A 26,000-nucleotide genomic window follows, 5' to 3' on the forward strand; every position below is an offset into this window, starting at 1 on the left:
ATTAGCAGGTAGTAAGAATGCCTCCCCTTGGCCTTTTGGCTATGGAATTCAGAAGGTACCCTGTGGCCCTTCGCAAATTCTCACCTCCATCCAGACTTACAGCTGGCTTAAGGGAAATTCAATCCTCCAGCTGCTGGCAATGAATATTCCTGGTGTCCATGTGGCAGGGGTGTCATGACACCTGTGCCATAATCCAGAATACTTCGTGTTAACAAAAACTCTTCTTAAGATCCTGAGGTTGATAATGTGAGCGTCCCTGTTTTCAAGGAAAACAGCAGTCCCACATTCCTGTGAAAGGTTTCTTTCTGGCTTCCAGCTGAACACTGCAGCCTCAAAGGAGTCTGGGGGTTTTGTCATTAGTATACTGAGAGCACCACTGACAGAGGGCAAGTGGACACAGACAATGAAAAGCCATTAATTAGGAATATGCCAGTTGATGCAATTCAACAAATAAGTGTTGAGCACCTATGTGTTAGTCACTGTGCTGGATGTCATTGGAGGCAGGAAACAATGAGACCCAATTTGATACCTGTCTTCAAGTTTAACAGGCTTGAGAAAAGAGTTGATTAGATAGAAATACAAATAATTAATCATGCAAAGAAGAATCTGAAAAAGACTATGAGAGACACATAAAAAGGTCCAAGATAGCCAGAAAGAAAATGGAGGCCTATGGAGGAGATGACATTTTAAATGTGTCTAGAAATAGTGGTAAGATTTAACAGATAAATGTGAAGGATAATATCATAAGTGACAAATTTGTTTCTTACAAAGGGTTCAGGGTTAAGGGTTCAGGCAGTATCTTTGTCTCCCCATCTCTCAGTGCCTAGAGCATAATAAACACTGATTTATGTTGAATTAAGGAATGGAATACAGTCATGTGTCACTCAATGATGAGAAAATGTTCTAAGAAATGCATTGTTAGTCAATTTCATCATTGTGCAAACATCCTAGAGTACACCTACACAAACCTAGATGGCCTACTACATACCTAGGCTATATGGTACTAATCTTATGGGACCACAGTCATATATGCAGTCTGTTGTTGACTGAAACATTGTTATGCCACACATGACTGTAATTTACACTTGGAAGATGATAATGAAGTTGAATCATCGAATGAGTCAATGAGTATCATACTTCAAATGAACTAATTTTCAGGTAAGATCATCCCATCTACCCTCTTCATTTTTTACCAGATGGGAAGACTGTAGTCCAGAGAGCTGACTGATGGGATTGGCCCAGCTCACAGGGCAAGACAGCAGCAGAGCCAGGACTAGAACCCGAGTCTTCTGATTGTCAGTGACCATTCCAGTCATTCCAGGAGCTATTACGTTTTATTACTTGAATTCAAATGCGTTTATGCTAAACAATCTCTAATTCAAATTTTTATGGTTTTCTCTGGCAAAATGGAGCTTAACTGTGTCAATCCCTTTATGCCCACAGCTGAAGCCAGGTCGATTTCTCCACATCACTGTGGTAATAGCAACTACTTGTTATAAAAACCCAAATCTAGACAAAAAGGTTTCATAAGCGGTTGTAGGTCCTGCTGGAGCAGGCCTGGCTGGGAGAGGCTGGCATTCAGTTCCAGGGCATTGAGGGCGCCCCCGCCCTCCCCACAGAGCCACAGCAGCCAGAGTACAGAGATGGCATGGTAGGGCAGCAGGGACGAAGCTCAGGGTCACTGAAAGGATTGTTTAGATTTATTGTGTTTTGTTTCATTTTTCACAATTGATATCCACATTTCAAAACAAAAGAATAAGACTTCTGGTAGATTTCCTCAAAGGCAACTACTGAGAGATTTGCCAAAGCCATTGCCCCAGGGGTTGGTTTAGATAAACAAGGGCACTGGGAAGCCGTGTAATCTAAACTTTTCCCTCTGGCCCATGCCAGCGTTTTCGTTGCCAATAAGTAGACATGCTTTCTGCTTCCAAAAATAAAACGTGATTATACTTTTGCTACCCAAGTCTACCCTTGGCCACTCCACAGACCATCACAAAGAGACAATGAGGGACGCACTTTGTGGTGTTGTTTTTGGAAAGCTCTTGTTCAAAAAACCCTTGAGGGTGTGCTGTCACCGAGGGGTTGGCTGCTGTGGGCAGGCAGTGGCCACCTACTGGAGCCCCTGGAAGTGGCTTTCCCGCCAGGGACACATGGCTTCCATTAGACAAGAGCTCACCGGCTTTCTGACCCCGAGTTCTCTCTCGTTGTAGTATAAATCTGATGCTTCTCTAGGCTGGACATGAAGGTAAGAAAGGAAAACATGGAAAATTGGGTAGCTATTAAGGAGCAAGAACATCCTACCTAGGTTACTGTCATAAAGGACTTAGAAATAGCCTTTTTCTTCTGAAATTATAGTAAATATTGGAAGATCTGGAATCCCATTTCAGACCATTCTCCTTCACTCCTCACAGGAGTCTACAACCGCCCTTCTACTCAGGGTGACCAGCTCATCCCAGTTTGCCCGAAATTTTTCTGGTTTTAGTCCTAGAAGTCTCTCAAAGGCCCGCATACTAGTAATGTCCTCGTACCGGTAACGAACACAAAAAAAACAGAATTGGAAAGAGAGGAATATGAGGCCCCCTCTACTCCTGCAAGCACCATCCAGAATTCTTCAAGGAAGGAAGAATATCTTCTTCGAGACTATGGAAGTTAGAGAATAAGCACAATATTCGGGGTTCTATTTAATACTCTATTGTGAAAGACTTTGAGAATCTTAAACTTGACAGAACTTGTGCAATCAATTCTTCAATACTTGTTTCTTTCTGATCTCTTTTCATCATCACTTTCACATTTTCAAAGTTAATTTTCTTCTAAACTAGCAATACCGGTGACATGCTACCTAGTCCAACCTCCATTATCTTGTGAAAAATCAATCCTGCACTTGAAATGGATTATGTTCTGTGCAGGACCTTGTCTGTGGGCTTACAACTCTATCTCGTGTATGGCCCACTGCGAGACACAGAAAACATTCAATAAATGCACGTTGAAGGAATGAATGAATGAGTGAATAAATTAATGCACCAGCAAAACACTTTTGATATCCTTAAGGAACACATATTTACAAGAACCTTGAGGGACAAATGACATCATATGCAACATACAGTCTATTTTTTCAATCAAAACACATTTTTAAAACGATATATTATAAATCCTGGGAGCACATATTGTAGTCCTCAAATCATAAAAGCTGGGTTCCAAATTAAATTTATCTCTTTATCATTATAAACAATAATACAGGTTGCATTTTAAAAGAGGTTATTTGTCTTTCTAAAACATCAGGACTACCTTTATTGTTTTGATTCCCATAAAAAAAAAAAAACCACTCATTGTGAAAATTAAAATAACACTGTAAGTAAAAAAGTAGAAAATAAAAGTACTTCCTTAATCCCACCCATTAGTGGTAACAATTGTTAACAGCTCTCACATACTCATTGACTTTTCGGTGCATATATGAACATATGTACAAAAATATATGCATTTGTTTAATATGAGCATAATATACTATTATGTACATCGTTCCATGACAAAATATGGATATAACACATCCTTATTAATGGTTACACGATATTCTGTTTTAAAAAAGTGATTTTAATATAGCACAGATTTTAAAAAGAATGAAAATTCTCAGAATTTGAACATTGAGGGAAAAATAATTACTAGCCACTTTATATGATCATTTCTCAGCAAATGAGCTAAAATCCCAGGATTTTTGGTCAGCAACATCATTCATTTCCAAAGAAGGACAAAGCCCTGGTAAAGGCTGGGGGCAGCACTCCGAAAAGCTGAGCTTGTACCTCTCCAAAAGTGTCTTGCTGGTTCTAGAATATTGGAAAGGCCTCTTAGTCACGATTCATGCCCAACAGAGAGGGAGGCCACGTAAGCCTCCATGCTGGTCACCTGCCAGGGGAGACCCAGGCACTCTCACGAATCCTAGTTGCTGGGCTGCTGGCATGAATTTACCTGGAAGGGAAGCAACTGCTTCAGATTCTGTTCTATTCCTCCTCAATAGGTATTTATTTAGCTATCAGCTAGTTATGTTTCTGGGCACTGGCATAGTAAAAGTAAATCGGACAAATCAGATCTTTCCCTTTTCAGTTCAGTCTAACTGCTTTCTAGGGATCTAAAATGTTGCCATCAAGAATGACTATTAATCATAAGTCAAAACACACACACATATATATATATATATATATATTTTTTTTTTTTTTTGCTGAGGAAGATTCGCCATGTGCTAACATCCGCTGCCAATCTTCCTCTTTTTGTCTGTGAACTGCTGCCACAGCATGACCACTGACAGACAAGTGGTGCAGGTCAGCACCTGGGAACCGAATCTGGACCACCGAAGTGGAGCACACCGAAGTCAACCACTAGGCTACCAGGGCTGATCCAAAACTATATTTAAAACATGTTTATTGCAACACTAGTTAACAATAATAAGAGAGAAAAAAAACCTTAAATATTCAACAATACGGAATTGGTTAAGACCCCATCATGGATTCATTAAAAAAAAATAAGAGTTGTAGAAGACTATTCAGTGCATGAGAATTGTCCAAGATACACAAGCGAAAAGAAGCAGTGTTTATAAAACTGCATGTTAGAATATTATCATTTGGAGGAAAAACATGCAGAGTAAAAAATGTACAGTATGAAAGCATTATTTTGATAATGTAGGGTAAAAAAGCATATTATATTATATATATTATAATATATTATAACATTATATTATATTATAAAAATAATATTAACAACAAAAGGTTAACAGTAATTATCTTCCACAATTAGTGGTGATTTAAAATTTTTTCTTATTTTTGCTTAGTTTTCTTTTCTAAAATGAATATGTATTGCTTTTGCTATAAGAAAAAAATTTTAATAAAAACATAATTCACGAAAGAGAAACAACCAAACTCATCATGATTTATCAAGAGGCAGAATATGATTCTTTTCTTCAAAGGAATCAGACATCTACTGACAGTCACAATTCTCCCAAAACAGATTGGTGAGAGGGGCAGTTAAGTGGGAGAGATGCGTATATTAACAGACTTGCAAGCATATGCTGTGATTCTGACACTGCGTATTCATATTATGATTTCCAATGTGGAAACAAAAGTTGAGAGAGATTAAGTGACTTGCCTGAGGTCACAGCAAAGAGTCCAGGTTCAAACCCAGATCTACCTTCTTCCCACCTGTGCATAATAGAGGGGTTTGAAAACAGGGGTTCCGGGGCCAGCCCACCTGGATCAAAGCTCAGCACTGCCATTTAAGAGCAGTGTGACCTCAGGTGGGTTATTTTTAAGCTCCCCATGCCTCAGGATTTTGCATAAAGTAGTTGTGAGGTTTAAAGGAGCTAACATTTGTGAAGTGCTTAGAGCAATGCCTAAGACAGAGCATATATTGCATAAATATTAGTTAATTTTACTACTGTATAGCTGACCTGTGCCTCAGTCAGTGCTGATTGGTTTAGTAGGGGGGTACTTGAACCTAGGCAGGCCAGTGAGTATCCTTCCTGAGTTCGGGAACCAGGAAGGATGGGCCGATCAGGAGGTTCTCATAGATTCTATCTTCTTCAGATCTTAGGCACATATCGTAAAAGAGTTTGTATAATCCATGAGCAGGCCATTGCCTGGCAAATCCACCGGATATGTGAATTTAAGGCCCCTGCCACTGCAGATCTGTAAAATATGAGTCAGATCTGAGTTTCAAACACATTTCCCAAGAAGCCAAGTAGGAAACTGCCATAGATACATGGAGCCTGTTTCATCAATTGATTTTATTGCAGCCTTTATCTAATCCAGCGGATGTCCACAGAGCCCAGCCCATCATTGAGAGAAGCTGGCTTTCCTTTCACATCCAGGGGCCAAATGGACATTTGCTTCAGGGCACAGGAGAAGGATATTGTCATCCCACAGGCCCCAGGTATACCCTATAGAAGTTTTTTCCCAAGCCAGCTCTTTGGAATACCACTTCTGGAACATGTTTATATCTGTTGTATGAACAAAAAGGTCCTGTGCCAAATAAGTTTGAAAAATATTGCATTAAACACAACTGTAGAATTTCTCAGGATCATTGACATGCTAATGTGAAGTATGAGTCTCTAAGAGGGGGATACGATACCCAACTTTCCTTCACTATATACCCTTTGTTCACATAGTCGAGGACATATATGTCATGGAGCACATTTTGGGAAATGTTACTCTGGTTCTGTCACCACAGGTCCTCATTGAAGGGCAAAACTGACAAGTTCCTTGGCTGTGCAAGAATCTAGGTGAGGAGGATGGTTAATTAAGGGAAAAGTAGGCAAATCCTTGGCCAAAAGGACTGAGAACAGGGATGAGAAACTCCAGCAAAGGCAAAAAAGAAGAAGGAAGCAAAGTCAGAGATTCTGAACAAAGGTGAGGGGAGTATGAGAAGGTGTATTAATTTTCCATGGCTGCTGTAACAAATTATCTCAAATTTAGTGGCTTAAAACAACACAAATGTCTCTTACAATTCCGGAGGTCAGAAGTCCAAAAGGAGTTTTAAGGGGCTAAAATTAAAGTGTCAGCAGGGCTGGTTCCTTCTAATAGCTCTAGAGGAGAGTCTGTTCCTTGCCTCTTCCAGCTTCTAGAAACTGCCTTGGCTTATGGCCCCATCACCCCAATCTCTGCTTCTGCAGTCACATCGCCTTCTCCCCTGTCTTATCTTCGTGCATTCCTCTTATAAGGACCCTTGTGATTTTGTTGGGCCACCTGGATAATCTGGGATAATATTCCCATCTCAAGATCCTTGACTTAATCACATCTGCAACTTCCTTTTTGCCTGTGAGGTACCATATTTATACGTTCTGGGGATTGGACCTGGACTTGTTCAGGTGGCCATTATTCACCCTACTACAGACGGGTAGAGGCTCGATGTGGGAAGAGAGGTGGGGAATGGATGGGTGAATCAGGAGGGCTTGATCTCCTCATGAGCAAAAGCCAAGATTTCTCCCTGCCAGTTCCACTAGCTAGCCATCTTTCTTTAGAACAGGTTGAATCAGCACTCGCCACAGTCACACTGAAGTGCAGAATGAAAGACCATCCCTTCATGCCTTACAGGCGGGGCAAAAGCTTCACCAAACTTGCAGAAGACAGCTAAATTTTCTTTCTAATTTGGGGAGTAGAAACAAAATTACAAAATAGACGTATGAGGAAAGAAGACAGTTAAATCTGGGGTTTAAAATCTGAGTGGGCTGCTGTTTCTCTTTTCACCAGTTCTTACACCTTATGTTTATGCACAGAATTTTAGAGCAAATATTTTATTCTGTTAAGGATAAACACTGAAGAAGAAAACACATATACATGTTCACACAAATTATAGAGTGGGACTTGCACCACCAGTGTATTGAATGGTATGGATAAAATTATCCAGAATTATTTTATGCCAAAGACAAATATTTTAAGGTACAAGGTACCCAAAGTCTGCCGGTGTGAGGGGTTTGTCAATGTCTTGCCAGAAACTCAAGGATGCGCTTAATCAGCCAGCCACATGGCGGTCTGAGGCTTCCTTACCCTCCACTCCCCGATGATCTAAGCAAGAACAGACAATGTCTAGATTCTAGGAACACTCTTCTCAGCGAGGAAGATGCCTCCATTCTCACAAGGCTACATTCTTGCCCAGAAAGAAAGATGCTCCAGGTCTGCTTATAAAGATTTCCATACAGGACATGGGTGTGAAGATAAACATAAGCCACACTTATATGTAATAGGACTTTTTTTCCCTAAAATTATGTTCAAAGTCTTTTAAAAATCCAATTCCTGCAGTTAATATAAGTGCCAAGGGGAGAAGAGCTAAGCTGTCAATTTTCACTTTGCCAATTCCCCAAAGAGAAACAAAGACTTTTTTCATTTGTTTAAGAATTTCAAAATTTTGTCAAGACTGGAATTTCACTGTTTTTATTTTTACAACAGCAGTATTTTGCCCATAGGGGGAAAAATGAAGAAACCAGGAAAAGAGACAATTTGCCATTGACTGGGAGGCAGCACTGTGGGAGACGGGTGGAAATCCCAACAAATGTTCAATGTTCATCCTGAGAGATTTAGTCAGTTATTTGGTCAAACCCACATGAGGATGTCAAATAATGCTGATACAAGGACCTTGAAAAATCACCTTTTGTTTCTGTGGAAAAAAGGAGGGAGGAAATTGAGGTGAAACTGCAAAATGTTTCATTTTTTCATGAAACCAGCAAAAGAGAAGGTCCTCTTTAGCCGCCAGTGCAAATGTTTTTGCAAAGTTCAACTGCCAAATGTCCTTTGATGCCTGCCAGTTTTCATAATTGAAAGATACCTTTTTAAATGAACTTGCTGGTTTTCTATTGGGCAAGAGGAGCCTTCTGCTGGATGGTTTTCTTCCTTCCAGCAAGACTCAATTCCTTCAAGGACTTCATTGAAGATCTGTGATGTTGGAAGCCACACCACCACGAGAACATAATACCCAGTGGCACTATTTTAGACCAGATGGATGCGTTAAGACTCTTTTCCTACAAAATTATATGATGAAATGCAAATCAGTAACCTCTGAGCAGTGTCAGACGATCAGTTCGCAGGAGAATCTTATCGGTTTACTGCTAATAAAACCAAATCTCTTCTTCTTATTGAAAAACTGCAGAAAACCTGAGCTGGGAGAATAACCAACGAAGTAGACTGAAGGGAAACACTAACCTCTACAAGAAAACTATTATTTTTGTAGAGGGAAAGGCTGCATAGAGACACCGAAAGTGTTTTGATTGCACTCCATCAAGACATTTAATAAAACTGCCATTCCTAACACACTACTAGCTACTTTAGAATTGTTTTCCCAGTTACTCAGCAGGAAACTAACATTTGAACCCACCAATCTTTTGAGTTGCAAATTCAATTTTAAGCTTTTTATTTAAAAGGCCTCAAGAATATCTATCACTCCAGGCAGAGGGATGATAATAACGTTAAGCTTTATGAATTATTACTTTCCAATCAAGGGTGACAGACTTGCTTATATGAACAGGGTGAGACTTTTCATAAGCAGTAGAGTTCCATCCAAGATCTCCTGATTCTATTTTGCCAAAGAAAGGAAAAGGATATTACATTTTAAAATAAAATTCCTCCAAATAAAATCCTACCGAAGCTTAACGTCTAAGAGTTCTTGTGGTGCCTTTATGTTGTAAATGCTGAGGTTTTATATTACTTATATAAGCTTTAGTCTCCAATAGAGCTGGCAAACAAAATCCAGGAATGCTAAAACAGCTGTAGTACTATATCTGAGTCATTTGGACCAAAACAGGCTTGGGGACATGAAACAGAAGTGTTCTCTCTGCCCACTGCAGCTCTTTGCTTTTCATTTCAACTTCCAGACAAAGAACTAGTAATGGCTGCTAATCTCATGAAAACTCAGTGAGGCATACAAGTTGGATATTAAGGCTGATACTTGCTAATATTTTTAAAGGGTCACTTCAAAGGGAGACTCCGAGTTCTTAGAAGTAAATCCAATTCCTTAGAGGCTTTGATTGTATTATCATTACAAAGAGTGAATCTCACAGATATCCAAACAGCCAGACCCAGTCAACAAGACATGTATTTTAAATAAGAAAGCCAAACAAGAATGGCTACAAATCCTCTACATTAAACTGTATTAGTCCACGTTCCCATTAATTCAGAGTCAGTTACAAGATTGGCCTAAAGTTTGCTAAGCAAATCAAGGATGTAAAGAATGATAATTTAAATAGCTTAAGACAAACTGTTTCTTAAAATCCTTTTAAAATAATCTAGAAGTATTTCTTCAACTATAAATAACTGACATGTTAATTATAAATAATGCTCTAAGAGTGACATGCTAATTATAAATAATGCTTATCTGTAGGTCGTCCAAGACCCCCTAGGAGGCAAATGCTCTCTTCCCATACGTAGTTTAATTTACTCACTGTCTGAGAAGGCAGTAAACTCTTTAGCTTTAAATATCATTTATTAAAGCATGTGTCTCACAAATTCAGGTTGCCTTGCCTCCATTAGTCTAAAATAGTAAATTTTTACTGCAATCATTTAGTGCACATTTTTCCCCAGACCACTAACTCACTGTGGGACCTTAGGCAAGTTACTTAACCTCTCTGAGCTTCAGTTTATTCCTCCAGGAAAATAATAGTACCTATTTGATCAATGGGTTAATGTACGTAAAGTGCTTAATAGAATACATGGAACAAAGTAGGCACTCAATAAATAACAGATATGGTTTATATTAGCTATAGTCATTCCCATCTAACTCAACAAATCTTTATTGAGCTCTTTCTGCATTTGAGGTGCTATGCTACATTCTGTGGAGGAAAGAGAAATAATAAGAGGTGGCTTCTGTCCTCCATTGACAAATGCAAGAACCATTTGCAGGACCTGTTGCAATTTGCAGCTCCAAGTCTTAGACCCATGGTTCTACCTCTAACGTTCACCTAGAAGTAGACACAGCAACCCAAGACAGATCTCTGATTTATGCCTTTCCTGCCTAGAATGAACTGAATTATGTGAACTGCTTTTGCAATAAAGACATTTACCCCATGTCTTGAAGGTTTCATATCCTATAAGTGACTTCATTCAAGCCGGAGCATCTGGTCAAAAGGAAAGTTAACTGTAACTCCTTCCCAGTGAACAGGGATCATTTTTTAAACATGACATAATACAATTTTCCCTTTCTAGAAGTCCTTTTCTTTCTTGGCTCTGCCACTTACTTGCTGGGAGAGATCTTGGACAAGTTGCTTAACTGCCTGCCCTTCGCGTTTCCTCATCTGTAACAGGGGATAGTCATAGCCCCTAGCCCTTAGGGCTGTAGTGAGGCTTAAATAGTGAAAGATGGAATCTTCGTGGAACACGGCCTGGTACATAGTAAGCAACTAATAAAGATTAGCCATAACCATTGTCATTTTTAAGTTACTAGTAGTACTGGTTGTCGTATTATGCTGCTAGTATGGCAGGTAGACGCTGAAGGAGTGACACAGAAGAACAAAATGGTTCCGTGTATATCACACCATCTCCTTAGTACACCAGAATGCCATTAGACCATGCTTACATGCCTTGGAGAGTAAAACCACTGAAGAAGAGCATGAAAATTTTAATCTTAGCCCCAGTTCTTCCATGAACTTGCTGTGTGGCTTTGGGCAAGACAATTAGCAGGGCTGCCAGGTAAAATACAGGATACCTAGTTCGATGTGAATTTGAGGTAAACAATAAACTTGTAGAATAAGTACATCTCATGCAAATGCTAAAAAGTTATTCATTATTTATATGAAATTCAAATGAAACTCTTCTAGAAAGGTACAGTGCAAAACAGAGTATTGAAGGCTATGAAAACTCCAGCAGTAAACAAACCTGTTTAACTTTCTTTAACCGGCATTTCCCTAAGGCATTTATTCACAGAATTGTCCTTTAGCATCTATTAACACCATTAGCATACCTTTTGGGACATGACGTGGATAAGTGGATAACTAAGGATCTTTCCATCTCTAAAAGTTTATGCCAGGATCTAAGACTGAACGCCCAGAAACTATGCAGTCTTAAAGGGCCCCCCACTCCAAGAAACAAATTAGAAACATGAGCAACCTACTGAGTAGAAGATGTCATCCATACAGCCTAAATTTCTAAGTACAGCTCACTGCCTGGTCATGGTTAGAGCAGGTGGTATCAACAGAAACTTAGTCAAGACACTTTCTTTCTTTTTTTAAATAAAGACATTTTTTAATTTCCTAAAAGTTTGTCATAAAACAATCCTACGACCCACTGTCCCATACACTTTCCATAGTTCTACTGAACTACTGGCATTTTTTCTTTTTGTAGTATACAGTTAAATAGTGTTAAGCATATTTACATTGTTGTGCAACAGATCTCCAGAACTTTTTCATCTTGCAAAATTGAAACTCTCCATCCACTAAACACTTAATTCTCCTTCTCCCGCCCCCCCCCCCCCGACCTTCGGTAACTACCTTTCCACTTTTTGTTTAAATGATTTTGACTATTTTAGGTACTTCATGTGAATGGAATCATACAGTATTTGTCCTTTTGTGACTGGCTTATTTCACTCAGCATAATGTTCTGTCCTCAAGGTTTATCAATGCTGTAGTGTGTGACAGAAATTCCTTCTTTTTTAAGGATGCATAATATTCCACTGAATGTATATACCACATTTTCTTTATTTATCTACCTCTCAATGGACATTTGAGTTACTTCTAGTTCTTGGTTATTGTGAATAATGATGTAATGAACATGGATGTGCAAATATCTCTTCAAGATCCTACTTTGAATTCTTTTATAAATATACTCAGAAGCAGAATTGCTGGATCATATGGTAATTCTATTTTTAATTTTTTGAGGAATCTCCATAGTGTTTTATATCGTGTACACCATTTTACATTCCCACCTTCAGTGCAGAAGTGTTCCAATTTCTCTGCATTCTTCCCAATATTTGTTATTTTTTGTTCTTTTGATGGTGGCCTTCCTAATGGGTATGAGGTGATATCTCATTGGGGTTTGACTTGTATTTCTCTTATGATTAGTGATGTTGAGCATCTTTTCATTTGTGTGTTGCCTGAGGGTCAAGATCTTGTAGACTTCACATATTCAGCACTCACCATAGTATCAAATACAGACACCTACACAGTATTTTGAGCATTTTTTCAAGTGCAGTATCTATGTAAGTAATATTGCATTCAGTTAGCATTGTTAGGGAATGAGTAAGGCATCAGCTGACTCTAGTTTTCACCAAGGTTGCCAGGAGAGTTAAACCAAACTCTACTCTTAAGACAATAGAAGTTTAAAAAAATGGTGGCCCATTTGGATGTGATTAAGAGGAATTTTGCGAATTCTCTAAAAATATTTATTTCATTAAAAGTCTAGAACTTGAGGTGATACTAACATAAATGGGAGAGTAAGGACCTTCAAAAATCCTCTCCTACACAAAGGCAATGAGAAAACCGGAAAAAATTGTCAGAATTAGCTTTTTCAGAATTCTGTAAATGAATCAAAAGCTTGCAGCAACCCAAGGAGTGTTTGCTCATAAAGATGGCTGAATCTCAGTAAGCATAGAGAGTTTTATTGAATTTTAATTTGTCCTTTTCTCATTATTCCCCCACCCAATCTTCCCCAGATCCACAGTGGCCTTGAAACCAGTCCACAACCATGTTGAAAAACAGCAGCATTGTAGCCACTGAAGGGAGCAGAAAGAGGTTAGAGTTTCTTCAAATATCTATTTCAAGAAAATTGCAATTATTTGACCTATATGGAGGTACCCTGGGAAATCCCACTTGCAACACTATCTTTATTTGACCTGACTCACAGGTCACCTAAGGCAAACATTCTTTTCCTCAGGGGCATTTATCAAAAACCATCAGAGGCAAATGATGAATATTGCAGCTTCCTGAAGTCATGGAAAATGGCTGGTACAGACAATGGACTAACCAAGACACTTTAAAGGAAAAGCTGAATGTCCACAGGTGACTTTGTAAAGCTCTAACCTATTCCTGGGAAACTAGAAGACCACACGCATGCGTGGGGCTATGTTCAAGCCCATGACTGTGCACATGGTCAGGGAAGATCAGAGAAGGCCCTAAGTCTCACCTCTGACTAAACTTGAGGCTCTGTGTAAGCAAGAAATGAAGCCTAAGGCAAAGTTGTCATGTTCTTGGCTGAATGTTGAAGGTGTACTCTAAAATGTACACAGTGTCCCTCAGCAAAGACTAGGAGACTTACTGGTTCCATGCATCTAAAAAAATCTTCTGATCATTAGCTGATCAGAGCAGAGACTTCAGTGGCTACACACAACAAAAATGACAGACTTTGGAGAATTCATTCAGAAAAGTCACTACATCTCCACCACCATCAAATCCGAGGAGGGGGGAGAATCTGATTTCCAGTGTGGCCACATTATATTATTTTAAATATCTAATTTTCAACAAAAAATTACAAGACATGCAAAGATAAAAGAAAGTATAGCTCATACACATGGGGAAAACATAGCCAAGAGAAATTGTCCCTGAGGAAGCCCAGATGTTGGACATATTAGACATAGACTTTAAATTAGCCATTTTAAATAATGGCAAAGGACTAAGGAAATCACATGTAAAAAATCAAAGGTAAGTATGGAATGATGTTGCAACAAATAGAAAATATCAATAAAGAGCTAATGATTATAAAAATGAACTAAATAGAAATTGTGGAATTGAAAAATACAATATAAAATGAAAAATTCACTTGGGGGCTCAGGCAAAAGAAAGAAACAGTGACCTTTAAGAGAGGTCAATTGAGATTATCCAACCTCCTTAACAGAAATAAAAAAGAATTAAGAAAAAGAAACAGAGACTCAGAGACCATCAAGTATAACAGCATACACATAAATGCAGTCCCAGAAGCAGAGGAGAGCCAAAGCGACAGAAAGAATATTTGAGAAATAATGACTGAAAACTTCCCAAATTTGATGAAAAATGTTAGTCTGTACATCCAAGAAGCTCAACAAACTCCAAAGAGGATAAAGTCAAAACCTAGTCACATCATAATAATACAGCTAAACTGCAAATAGAGAATCTTGAAAGCCGCAAGAGGGAAAAACTCATCAGGTACAATGAATTCTCTACTGGAGGAAGCTCTGATCTTATCAAATTAATAACTGATTTCTCATCAGAAACTGCAGAGGTCAGAAGCGGTGGAATTACATACTCAAAGTGTTGGGGGGAAAAGGAGATTGTCAACCAAGAATTCTATATCTAGCAAAGCTATCCTTCCAAAAATAAAGGAGAAATTAGGATATTCCTGATAAACAACTGAGATGATCTGTCACTAGCAGACCACCCTACAAGAAATACTAAAGAGAGTCCTACAGGCTAAAATAAAAGGATTCTAGACAATAACTCAAATTCATATGAAGAAAATAAAGATCATTGGTAAAAGTACATACAAGGTATAACTATATATACAAGACAGTATAAATATATTTTCTGTTTATAACTCTCTATTTTTCTCTTAAGTTACTTTTAAAATTTCATAAATTAATACAGCCATGCACCATATAATGACACTTCAGTCAACAATGGACCACATATACAACAGTGGTCCCATAAGATTAGTACCATATGGCCTAGGTGTGTAGTAAGCTATAACATCTAGGTTTGTGTAAGTACACTCTATGATGTTTGCACAAACAACAAAAATGTCTAATGATGCATTTCTCAGAACATATCCCCGTCATTAAGTGATGCATAACTGTAATTATAAATCTGTGTTGATGAGCATACAACGTATAAATATATAATTTGTTGACAATAGTAACACAAAAGGCAAGAAGGAATGGAGCTATATAGTGCAAAGTTTTTATATACTATTAAAATTAAATTGGTATTAATCTGAACAAGATTGTTATGAATTAAGATATTAATTGTAATCTCTTGGATAACCACTAAGAAAATAGCTCAGCCAAACATTGTAGAAGTAATAATCAGTACACTAGAAAATATCTATTGAACAGCCTAAAAGGCACCAATGGAAAAATAAAGGAACAACAACAAAAATACATAAAACATGTAGAAAGCAAACAGCAAAATGGCAGATGTAAATCCTACCTTATCAGTAATTAGATAAAATGTAAATGAATAAACATTCCAATTAAAAGGTGATATTGGCAGAATGCACAAAAAATATGACCCAATTATATGCTGTTTATGAAAGGCACACTTTAGATTCAAAGACACAAAAGATTGAAAGGAAAAGGATAAAGATATACTACACAAACAGTAAACAACAGAGAGCTAGACTGTCTATACTAATAGAAAAAATAGACTTTATGATAAAAATTGCTATTAGGAAAAAAAGACATTTTAAGGCCAATCCATAAAGCAAATATAGCACTTATAAACATATATGCACCTAACAACAGAGCCAAAAAATACCTGAACCAAAAATAGAATTGAAGGAAGAAAGAAACAATTCAACAATAATAGTTGGAGATTTCAACAGTAAAGGTTTCTTTCAGTAACATATACAACAATTAGACGAAGATAAACAAGGAAATAGAAACTTGAACAATACTATAAGCCAATTACTTAACAAATATCTATTGAACACTCCACACAACAACAGTAGTATAATATTCTTCTCAAGGACACATAGAAGATTTCCCAGGATGCACCCATGTGAGGGCATAAAACAAGTCTCAATAAATTTACAAAGATTGAAATTATCCTAAGTATGTTCTCCAGCCACAATGGAATAAAATTAGAAATCAATTACAGAAAGAAATTTGGAAAATTCACAAATACATGGAAATTAAACAAAATGTTCTTAAGTAATAAAAGAGTCAAAGAAGAAATCACAGAGGAAATTAGAAAATACTTTGGCATGAATGAAAATGAAAAGATATATCAAAACTCATGTAATGCAGCTAAAGCAGCACTAAGAGGGAAAGTTACAGATGCAAAGCTCTATCATGAAAATGAAGAAAGATCTCAAGTCAATAAACTAATCTTATACTTTAAGAAACTAGAAAAATAAGAACAAAATAAACCCCCCCAAGAAAAGAAGGAAAGAAAGAATATATATTTGAATGGAAATAAATACAATAGAAAAGAGAAAAATCAATGAAATTAAAAGTTGGTTCTTTGAAAAAAATCAACAAAATTGACAAAACTTTAGCCAGAAAAAAGAGAGGACATCAATTACTAAAATCAGGAATGAAAGAGGGGATGTTGATACTAAGCTTATAGAAATAAAGAAGTTTTTATTCATATAGAAAATAAAAAAGATCAAAAGGAACTATTTTAATAACTGTATGCCAACAAATTATGTAAACTAGATGAAACAAATTCCTAGAAAGACTACTGAAACTGACTCAGGAAGAAATAGAGAAATAAATAAACCTGTACAAGTAAAGATTGAATTAATAATCAAAAAACTTACTACGAAAGAAAAGCCCAGCATGTCTTCACTGGTTCTACCAAATATTTAATGAATAATTAACACCAATCTTTCACAAACTCTTCCAAAAAAATAGAAGAGGAGGCAATAATTCCCAACTCATTCTATGAGATCAGTGTTACCCCGATGCCAAAATCAGACAAGGACATCACAAGAAAATAAAACTAAAGACCAGTATCCCTTATGAATATATATGCAAAAATTCTCAAGAAAGTACTAATACAGTTAATTCAGCAACATAAAAAGAAAATGAAGAGGGAGATTATAGAAAATCATAACCTAGAATTTATCCCTGAAATGCAAGGTTAGCTCAGCATACCAAAATTAATCAATGTCATATACCATATCAGTAAAAAAAAGAACAGAGATCACAGGACCATCTCAATAGAGACAGACAAAGCATTTAACCAAATCCACGATAAAAATGCTGTCACATTGAAACCCTTAACAAACTGGGATGGAAAGGAGCTTCATCAACCTGAAAAACAATATCTAAGAAAAACCCACAACTGACATCATACTTAATGCTGAAAGCCAGAAAGCCTTTCCACTGAGACCAGGCAAAGGATGTTCTTTCTAGCCACTTCTACTCAATGTTGTACCGGAAGTTCTAGCCAGGGCAATTAGTGAAGAAAAAGAAAGAAAAGCCTTCTGGTTGGGAAAGGAAGAAGTGGATCTATCTCTATTTGCTGATGGCATGATCTTATAAACAGAAAATTCTAAGGAATCCACAAATATCTATTAGAGATAAACCAGTTCAGCCAGTGTGCAGAAAACAAGATCAATATGGAAAAATCAATTGTACTTCTACAAACTAGCAATGAACAATCAGAAAATGAAGTTAAGAAAATTTCATTTACAACAGCATGAAAAAGGATAAAATACTTAGGAATAAATTTAAGAAAATAAGTGTAAGACTTGTGCACTGAAAAATACAAAAATCATTGAAAGAAATTAAAGAAGACCTTAATAATGGGAAATACATCCAGTGTTCATGGATTGGAAAACTTAAAACTATTAAGATAGTAATACTCCCTGAACCTATGGATTCCACACTACCTCTATCAAAACTCCAGCTGCCATTTTTTTTGCAAAAATGGTCAAGATAATCTTAAAGTTCATATGGAAATTCAAAGGGCTCAGAAGAACCAAAATAGCCTAAAAAAGAAGAACAAAGTTGGAAGACACACACTTCTCAATTTTGAAAGCTACAGTAATCAAGACTGTGAGACTGTGTAGTAGTGGCATAAGGATAATCATATAGATCAATGGAATAGGATTGCGAGTCTAGAAATAGACGCATACATTTATCATCAATTGATTTTTCTTTTCTTTCTTTTTTCTTTTTTTTTTTTTTTTTTGGTGAGGAAGATTGGCCCTGAGCTAACATCTGTACCAATCTTCCTCTATTTTATGTGGGATGCTGCACAGCACGGCTTGACAAGTGGTGCTAAGTCCCTGCCTAGGGTTCTGAACCTGCAAACTCTGGGCAACCAAAGTGGAGAGCGTGAACTTAGCCACTATGCCACCAGGGCCAGCCCCTATAGTCAATTGATCTTTAACAAGGGTATCAAGACAATTCAATGGAGGAAACAATAGTTTTTTAAAGAAATGGTGCTGAAATAATTGGATACTGACATGCAAAGGAATAAAGTTGAAATCCCTACCTCACACCACACACAAAAATTAACATAAAATGTATCAAAGACCTAAATGTAAAAGCTAGAACTACAAAACTCTTAGAAGAAACCATAGCTGTAAAATCCATGACCTTGGATTAGGCAATGGTTTCTTAAACATGACATCAAAGCACAAGCATTAAGAGAAAAAATAGATAAATGAGACTTCATCAAAATAAAAATTTTGTGTTTCAAAAGTTTTCCATCAAGAAAGTAGAAAGTCAACCCACAGAATGGGAGGAAATATTTGCAAATCCTATATTTGATAAGGGTCTAGTATCCAAAACATATAAAAACCGTTGCAACCCAACAATAAAAAGACAAATTACTCAATTAAAAAACAGGCAGGGAATTTGAATAGACATTTATCCAAAGAACATATATAAATAGCCAGCAAGCACATGAAAAGATGCTCAACGTCTTTAGTCTTTAGAGAAATGCAAATCAAAACCATAATGAGATAAGACTTCACACCCACTAGGGTGGCTTTAATCAGAAAGACAGTATATACACATTGGTGAGGATAAGGAGAGACTGGACGCCTCATACAACTCCAGTGGGAATATAAAATGATACAGGCACTTTGAAAAACAGTTGGGCAGTTCCTCAAAAAGTTAAATATAGAGCTATAATATGACTCAGTAATTCCACTTCTAAGTATACACTCAAGAGAATTGAAAACATATGTCCACAAAAACTTATATGTGAATATTCATAGCAGCATTAACTATGATAGCCGAAAAGTGGAAACAAACCAAATGTCCATTAACTGATGAATATGTAAACAAAATGTGGAATATTCAAACAATGGAATATTATTCAGGCATAAAAGGAATGAAGTTCTGATAGATGCTATAACACGGGTGAACCTTGCAAACATTATGCTAAGTGAAAGAAGCCAGACCACATATGGTATGATTCCATTTATACAAAATATCCCAAACAGGCAAATCCATTGACACAGAACGTGGCTTAGTGGTTACCAGGGACCAGGGAAGGGGTGATGGGGCATGGTTGGTAATGGGTATGAGGTTTCATTCTGGGGTGATGAAAATGTTCTGGAATTAGATTTGGTGACAGCTGTACAATTTTGTGAATATACTAAAAACCACTGAATCATATACTTTAAATGAATGACTAGTATGTGTAAATTATATCTCAATGTTTTTAAAAAGTCTAAAGCTTGACATGTCACTTCAAGTATTGAAATTAGAAGAGCTTGCTCCTAAGGCAAATAAGAAGTAGAAAGTGGTCATCAAGATCAAGAATGGAGCTTTTTAGAGGATGAGGAAAATGAGAAGTAAGTAGGAAGCCAACCCTCCCTAATTTTTTAGGTGAGCAGCAGGGGGAGCTCTTGACAGCAAAGAAAATTACAAAAATAATGTTTATGCTTCTGCTCATAAAGTTAATACATTCTTTTCGCAGAAAATCTGAAGAAATGTCAAATAAAGATAATTTTAAAAACCCACAGATAATTTCACTATCCTGAGAATAACTGTTAACATTTCATTTGTGCAAATCTTTCCCATCTTTTTTCCAGTACCTGTCTACACATGTACAACCATAACCAAATTTTTTACAAGAAGCAGAAGCATGATGTACTTGCAGCTTTGCATCCTATTTTTTTCACTTCACATTTTTTTACATTTTTCCAAAGCCTTAAATATTTTTGAGAATGTAATTTTCAGTGTCTGTAGATGTACTGTAATTAAATCTATTTTTAGAATTTTTCTGTTATAAATAACACTGCAATAAACATCCTTGTACCTAAATCTTTACATTTCTTAAAACTATTTTCTAAAGATAGATTCCTAGAAGAGGAATGATTAGGTTCAAATAGTATATACAGCTTTCAGTCTTTGGATACATTTCTTTTTCTTTTCCTTTCTTTTTTTTAAAGATTGGCACCTGGGCTAACAACTGTTGCCAATCTTCTTTTTTTTTTCTGCTTTTATCTCCCCAAACACCCCCTGTACACAGTTGTATATCTTAGTCGCACGTCCCTCTAGTTGTGGGATGTGGGATGCCGCCGCAACGTGGCCTGACGAGCAGTACCATGTCTGCGCCCAGGATCCGAACCCTGGGCGGCCGCAGCGAGCGCGGGAACTTAACCACTCCGCCACAGAGCTGGCCCTGGATACATTTCTATTCAGAAAATTTGAAAAATCTTTATACTTCCCACAGGAGTTTATGAAGCTTTTCTTTTTCCTGAACTTTTTCCCAAATATGCAATTATCTGTTTTGTTTGTTTTAAACATTTGCCAATTTGATAAACAAAAATTAGTGTCTTCCTTCAATTATTTTTAGATAGTAGTAAGCTTTAAATTTTTTCATGAGTTATTGTCTAATGTTTTATGCTTGTACAGATTGCCTTTTTGTGAACATTGACAATTTTTCTATTTAGGATATTTATCTTCCAATTATTGATTTCTAGAAGCTCTTCATGTATTAACCACGTTAACCGTTGTATTATATTTTGCCATTCTTTTCCAGGTTATTCTTTGCTTTTTGCTTTTTTTAATCATGAGTTGTGATGTATACAAACTTTAAATTTTTATAGTAAAAAAACTTATATTCTATTTTCATAGATTCTTCCTCTATCTTTTTGTTTAAAAAATGCTCTCACACAGTGGGAGTTGATGAATATTTACCATAATTTCTTCTATTTCTTTGTGTTTTTAGTTTTTTAAATTTATTTAATTCATCTAGATTTGATTTAGGTATATAGTATGGGTCTCTCTCCTCGCCCCAAAAAATGGACCATTGAATAATCTTTCATTTCCTCCTCTGATTTGAAATGACTGGGGACTTTGTATTCTCTTCTCTCTGTTCACTCCTGTATCATACTGGGCCTAAGAATTAATTTGAGAAAAAGTGACATCACTCAATAGTGTAGAATATATCTTAATTTATTCAAGGCTGCTTTTGTATTATTAACTGCAGTTTTATATCTAATTTCATAGAGGCCCTAGACATTTTTTCAAACTTATTTCTAGGTTTTGTTGTCATTTGCTTTGCTTTGTTCCCCCCCTCCCTCCCCTATCACTCCCCCCCCCCCCCAAATAAAAGAGCTCTTTTCCTTCTACGACTATTATCTAGTTATGGGTATTTTGTATCCAAACATCATAATAAACTATCAGTTCTAATAGCTGATTTCTTTGGTTTTCTAAATAGATTATCCTTTAGAAATTCAAAATTCTCTCCTCCTCGGTGACTTCAGAATCTCAAAAACAATTCAACTTTTTGGAATCACAGCTGTCTTTTGTTTCATAAGCCTGACTTCTTTTTTCAAAAAAAAATTTTTAATTAAGTTTATAAAATGACCAAATAAAAAGTATAAACAACTCTGAAACACATAGTTTCTATTCCTCCACATGGATCTTAAAGAGTAAAGATTTGCCATGAAGGGTTTTTCTTTTAATTTAATAAAAAAATTAAATCCAAAATACTTTTAAAGATGCATTTGTGACTCAAAATGATCTTTGGTTTTAAATGACCTCCAAAATCATAGTAGTTTTAAAATCAGGTTTATCGAGTTATAATTTACATATGATAGAATTCCTCCTCTTTAGGACACAATTCTACGACCTTTGACAAACATACACAGTCAAGTAGCCACGACAATCAAGACAGAATACTTCTAACACCTGAGAAATCTCTGTCCCTTTGTGGTCAATCTCCTTTCTTTTACCCTCAACCCCTGGCAACCTCTCGTCTGTTTTCTGTCCTATACGTGCTGTATTCTATTTTTATTTTTCAAGCTTCCAGTTGGAACCTAAGCTGGCCATTAGCAGCCAGCACAATGCCATTTAATGCTACTCACTTAAAAACCACCTTTTCTTTTCAGACAACCAACAGATCAGTCCCCATGTCAGCAAACCTGACTGCCAGTTCCAGACACAGGCAAATTCCTCCACCGAAACTTGGCCTGGCTTCAGACAAGCCTGCCAGGGCAGAGGAGCCAGGCGGACGGGTGGTCCTCACGGCATGGAGTACCAATTACACATGTGTGTGTCTGTGTGTGTGTGCATGTGTGTGCACACACTGTAGAATCCCAATATATTTGTACATGTTTTGTCCATCTACAGAGTGAGCAACATACTGGAGGGTAGATGAGCCAGTAAGTTCTGAGAAATAATCCTCTTTGAACCTTTCCTCTCTGTCATCTGATTGCTGAATGGCGTGAGCGTGTGGTCTGCTGGCGAGAGCTGGCAGGTTGGGGAAGCGATGGCTCCCACTGAGTCAAAACACAACACAAACACCTTGGGGAGATCTGAAGCCTTGAGAGCCAATCGCAGAAAATTATAAGTTGCCAAAGCAATGTAACTTTAAGCATGACGTCTGGAGCAGTTAGGAAGGTTTTTCATTTTTGTCATTTCTTTTAAGGTCCATTTTCTTCTGTGATACTTCTGTCCCGGGTTCTCTACACATGGCTTGGGCTGCTTTCCTAGTTCACTTAAATACTGCTGTAAAGAAACCGATCTGTGGTTTTATGTTACCCCATTGGAGTGTTGTCTGTGAATACAGGGCATAAAAGGGGATAAATTGCCTAACTCAATCCACCCAGGAGGCCTGCCACATTAAAAAGATATACCCTGCAACTTTCGTCTGCCCTGGACTGTTAGAAAACTAAGAGACTACAGTGTTTGACGAAAACTCTGAGTCTCGTTTGATGTAGATAACTCTCTGATCTACGGTTGCACCTATATATAACATTTTACATTTGTGAAGGCCTCTCACCATTCACGGTCATCAGAAGTCCTGGAAGAACGTTTGTAGTTTACATTAATTCTTACCCTGGAGAAACTCGAGGTACAAAAAAGGTGAGAGAACAGAGCATCTGGTAGGTCTAAATTCAAACCCCCACACACTCCAACTTCATAATCCGCCTGAGTCTGGAGCTGAGCACTTAGGGCTACTTTACCTCAAGCACAAAATATCTGAATTGTGGGCCACACAAAGGAGTTGCCGTATTTATTTCATCAGGGTTTTTTTTTCCTCTTAATACGCCCTGGTTAATTGTTTATATTCTTGGCATTTGTTTAGCAGTATATGAGGAAAGGGGCACGACGTGTTTAAAAATGAATTGTGTAAGGAAAAGTTAAAATGGAGAACCATCTATTTGCCGACTCAGTCCGTTATTGAGAAAGGCTTCCCGTAGTCCAGCTCACCCAAGGTCGGTGCCATGGGGATGCCCTGTTTGAGAATCACCGATTGAGATGGCGTTTCCCCACATCCAGCCCCAGTTCTGCCTCTCTGCTCTGTAGATCTGCTGACTGACAGCCTACCCATGGCAACAGGGACTCACAGGCATCTGGCACACGAGCCTCGGGAAGGAACTGCAGCTTGGAAGGCAGAGTTGAACGTTTTCATCACCAGCCTTCCTTCAGATACTTCACTGAGACCTGGGCTTCACATCTCCACCAGTAGGAGAGGAAGGCAGAGGAAGGCTCTGGTTCATGGTGCCATGGATTCCAGTGATGCCTTGGTCACCATCTGCCATTCCCTGACCATCTTCCCTGTGCAAAGGGCCAAGCTGGTGATGCAAAGTTCACACTGCAATGAACAACCGAGTCCCGAGTCCCCCCCCACGAGAGTTCTGTAGGCTCCCCACACTTCTCCTGGGTTTGAGTTTAGGATAGGCCCATGTGGAGCACTCAGGGCAAGGGGACTGGTGGCTGCTGAGTGAGCAATGGTGATAACAGAGCAAATGTGACATTTGCTTCATCATGGCTCCCCTCTCCCTGCCTTCCAAACCATTTCATCTCCCAATATACACAGACGTGAGTAAAGATCGGCTACTTTTTGGAGAAAACAAGAAGATGATAATAAATAGCAAAACTTTCACTGAAGTAACGTTTGTCCCTGACCTGGCACTGTGCTAAATACTTCACATGCATTATCTCATTTAATTCCCACAAGAACCCTATACAAACAGGTGCTGCTTCTGCTCCATTTTATAAATGGGCATAGAGGTTAAAAAAACTTACCCATAGGGCACACACTCAATGAGTGACTGCATCAGTTTACATGAAGCCTGTGCTCTGAACTCAAGTCCTTCTCTGCACATTTCGTGTCTAGGAGCACCATAAAGCGCTTTGAATACTAAAATAGTCACACAAGTGAGGGCTCTGACTGGAGGGAGAGTTGAAGGGAGAGACCAGCTCAGCAGGGACAGAGAACGTGGGTGTATCCCCATTGCCGGCTGCGACCTCATTTAGATTCACTTGTTTTTATAAGCACAGGTACTGCACAGTCATTTCAAAACATGTGCAAGCCAGGGCGGAACATCCTTTGATGGCAGCAACCCACCTGGTGCTGGCAGAGTCGGGGAGGGAAGGGATCAGATGAATGTGGGTCAGCCCTTCCAGCGCAGAAAGGAAGGGAAGGTTGACTTTCAGAGGGAATGATGAAGAAAGTGGTTCTGAAATGTTTCTCACAGAAATAGAAACCGGTGAAATAGAAGCCAGCACTCTACTGCTTTAGAAAGAACAGGGCAACAGACAGGCAAGCAACTGGTAGCTACTGCCAAGCTCAGAACTTGTCATATTTAGTTTGCTACCCCAAAGAAGTGCATCCCAAACCACCCAAGGACCCTGAGTGGTAACAAACAGGTCTGCAGTCACAGCAGCAAATTGCCTCCGTATCATACAACTACCACACAACACACAGTTGCAGCACGTGCACTCTCTCTCTCTCTCTCTCTCTCTCTCACACACACACACACACACACACATGCACACAGCTCTCCCTCCTCCACCCAGGTCTCTGACGACCGAGACCATCTCAGCACAGGCAATAATCAGGCAAGCAGTTTCTAACCTCGCCTCCAGAGCCCAGTCGAGATCATGCTGGATTTTACTGTAAAGCCTTCCTAATTCTCCAGGGATCTGTCCCAGAGGGAGCTGAATGCTTTATGAACAGCAGGGCCTGTTTCTCCAGCCCCCGTGTGTGCCCAGAGCTGGGGAGCCACTCCTCTATCTAGAGTAATTGTTGTCTCCAATGGGGTGGAGCCGCACAGACTTCCTTACCGACTGTAAATTTCTATGGGCCTGAGTCTGTTATTACTGGCTCCTGCTTGATTTTAGGGACTTCGCCTGCCCCTGTGTGTCTGCTGGTGAGTTGCTGGTTGACTCCAGCTTAAAGGCTTCTTAGAAAAGCGGCTTTGTGAGTTTTCCTTTTACACATCTTTTCTGCCTTTTTCTCTCCAGTTTCCTCTCTTTTCCTCCCCTCACTCCTTCCCTTTGCTCAGTTGGAGCAGAGGATTTTAATTTTTCTTAGGAACAGTCAAATTATGCGAGAATATGTTGTCAGAGCCTGCTTCCAGGTCGTAGACTCAGATGTCTGGAAACTGCCCAGATTGTTCTGAAATTCTGAGCTGGGGTTCCAGGACCCA

The 26,000-nt window shown here is 38.2% G+C and overlaps 1 long non-coding RNA gene across 1 annotated transcript in view; it reads right to left on the bottom strand.

Annotated features, from left to right (window-relative positions):
• LOC139076333 (uncharacterized) overlaps positions 1 to 25,567 on the bottom strand; it is a 78,302-nt gene extending 52,735 nt beyond the window's left edge. Inside the window, exon 1 of the long non-coding RNA XR_011527796.1 lies at positions 25,427 to 25,567. This is a non-coding gene — a long non-coding RNA (uncharacterized lncRNA). The remainder of the gene's footprint in view (positions 1 to 25,426) is intronic.
• Between the last annotated feature and the right edge of the window lie 433 nt (positions 25,568 to 26,000).

The sequence above is a fragment of the Equus przewalskii genome, chromosome 16 (assembly GCF_037783145.1).
Source record: "Equus przewalskii isolate Varuska chromosome 16, EquPr2, whole genome shotgun sequence".
In the NCBI taxonomy this organism is placed as follows: domain Eukaryota; kingdom Metazoa; phylum Chordata; class Mammalia; order Perissodactyla; family Equidae; genus Equus; species Equus przewalskii.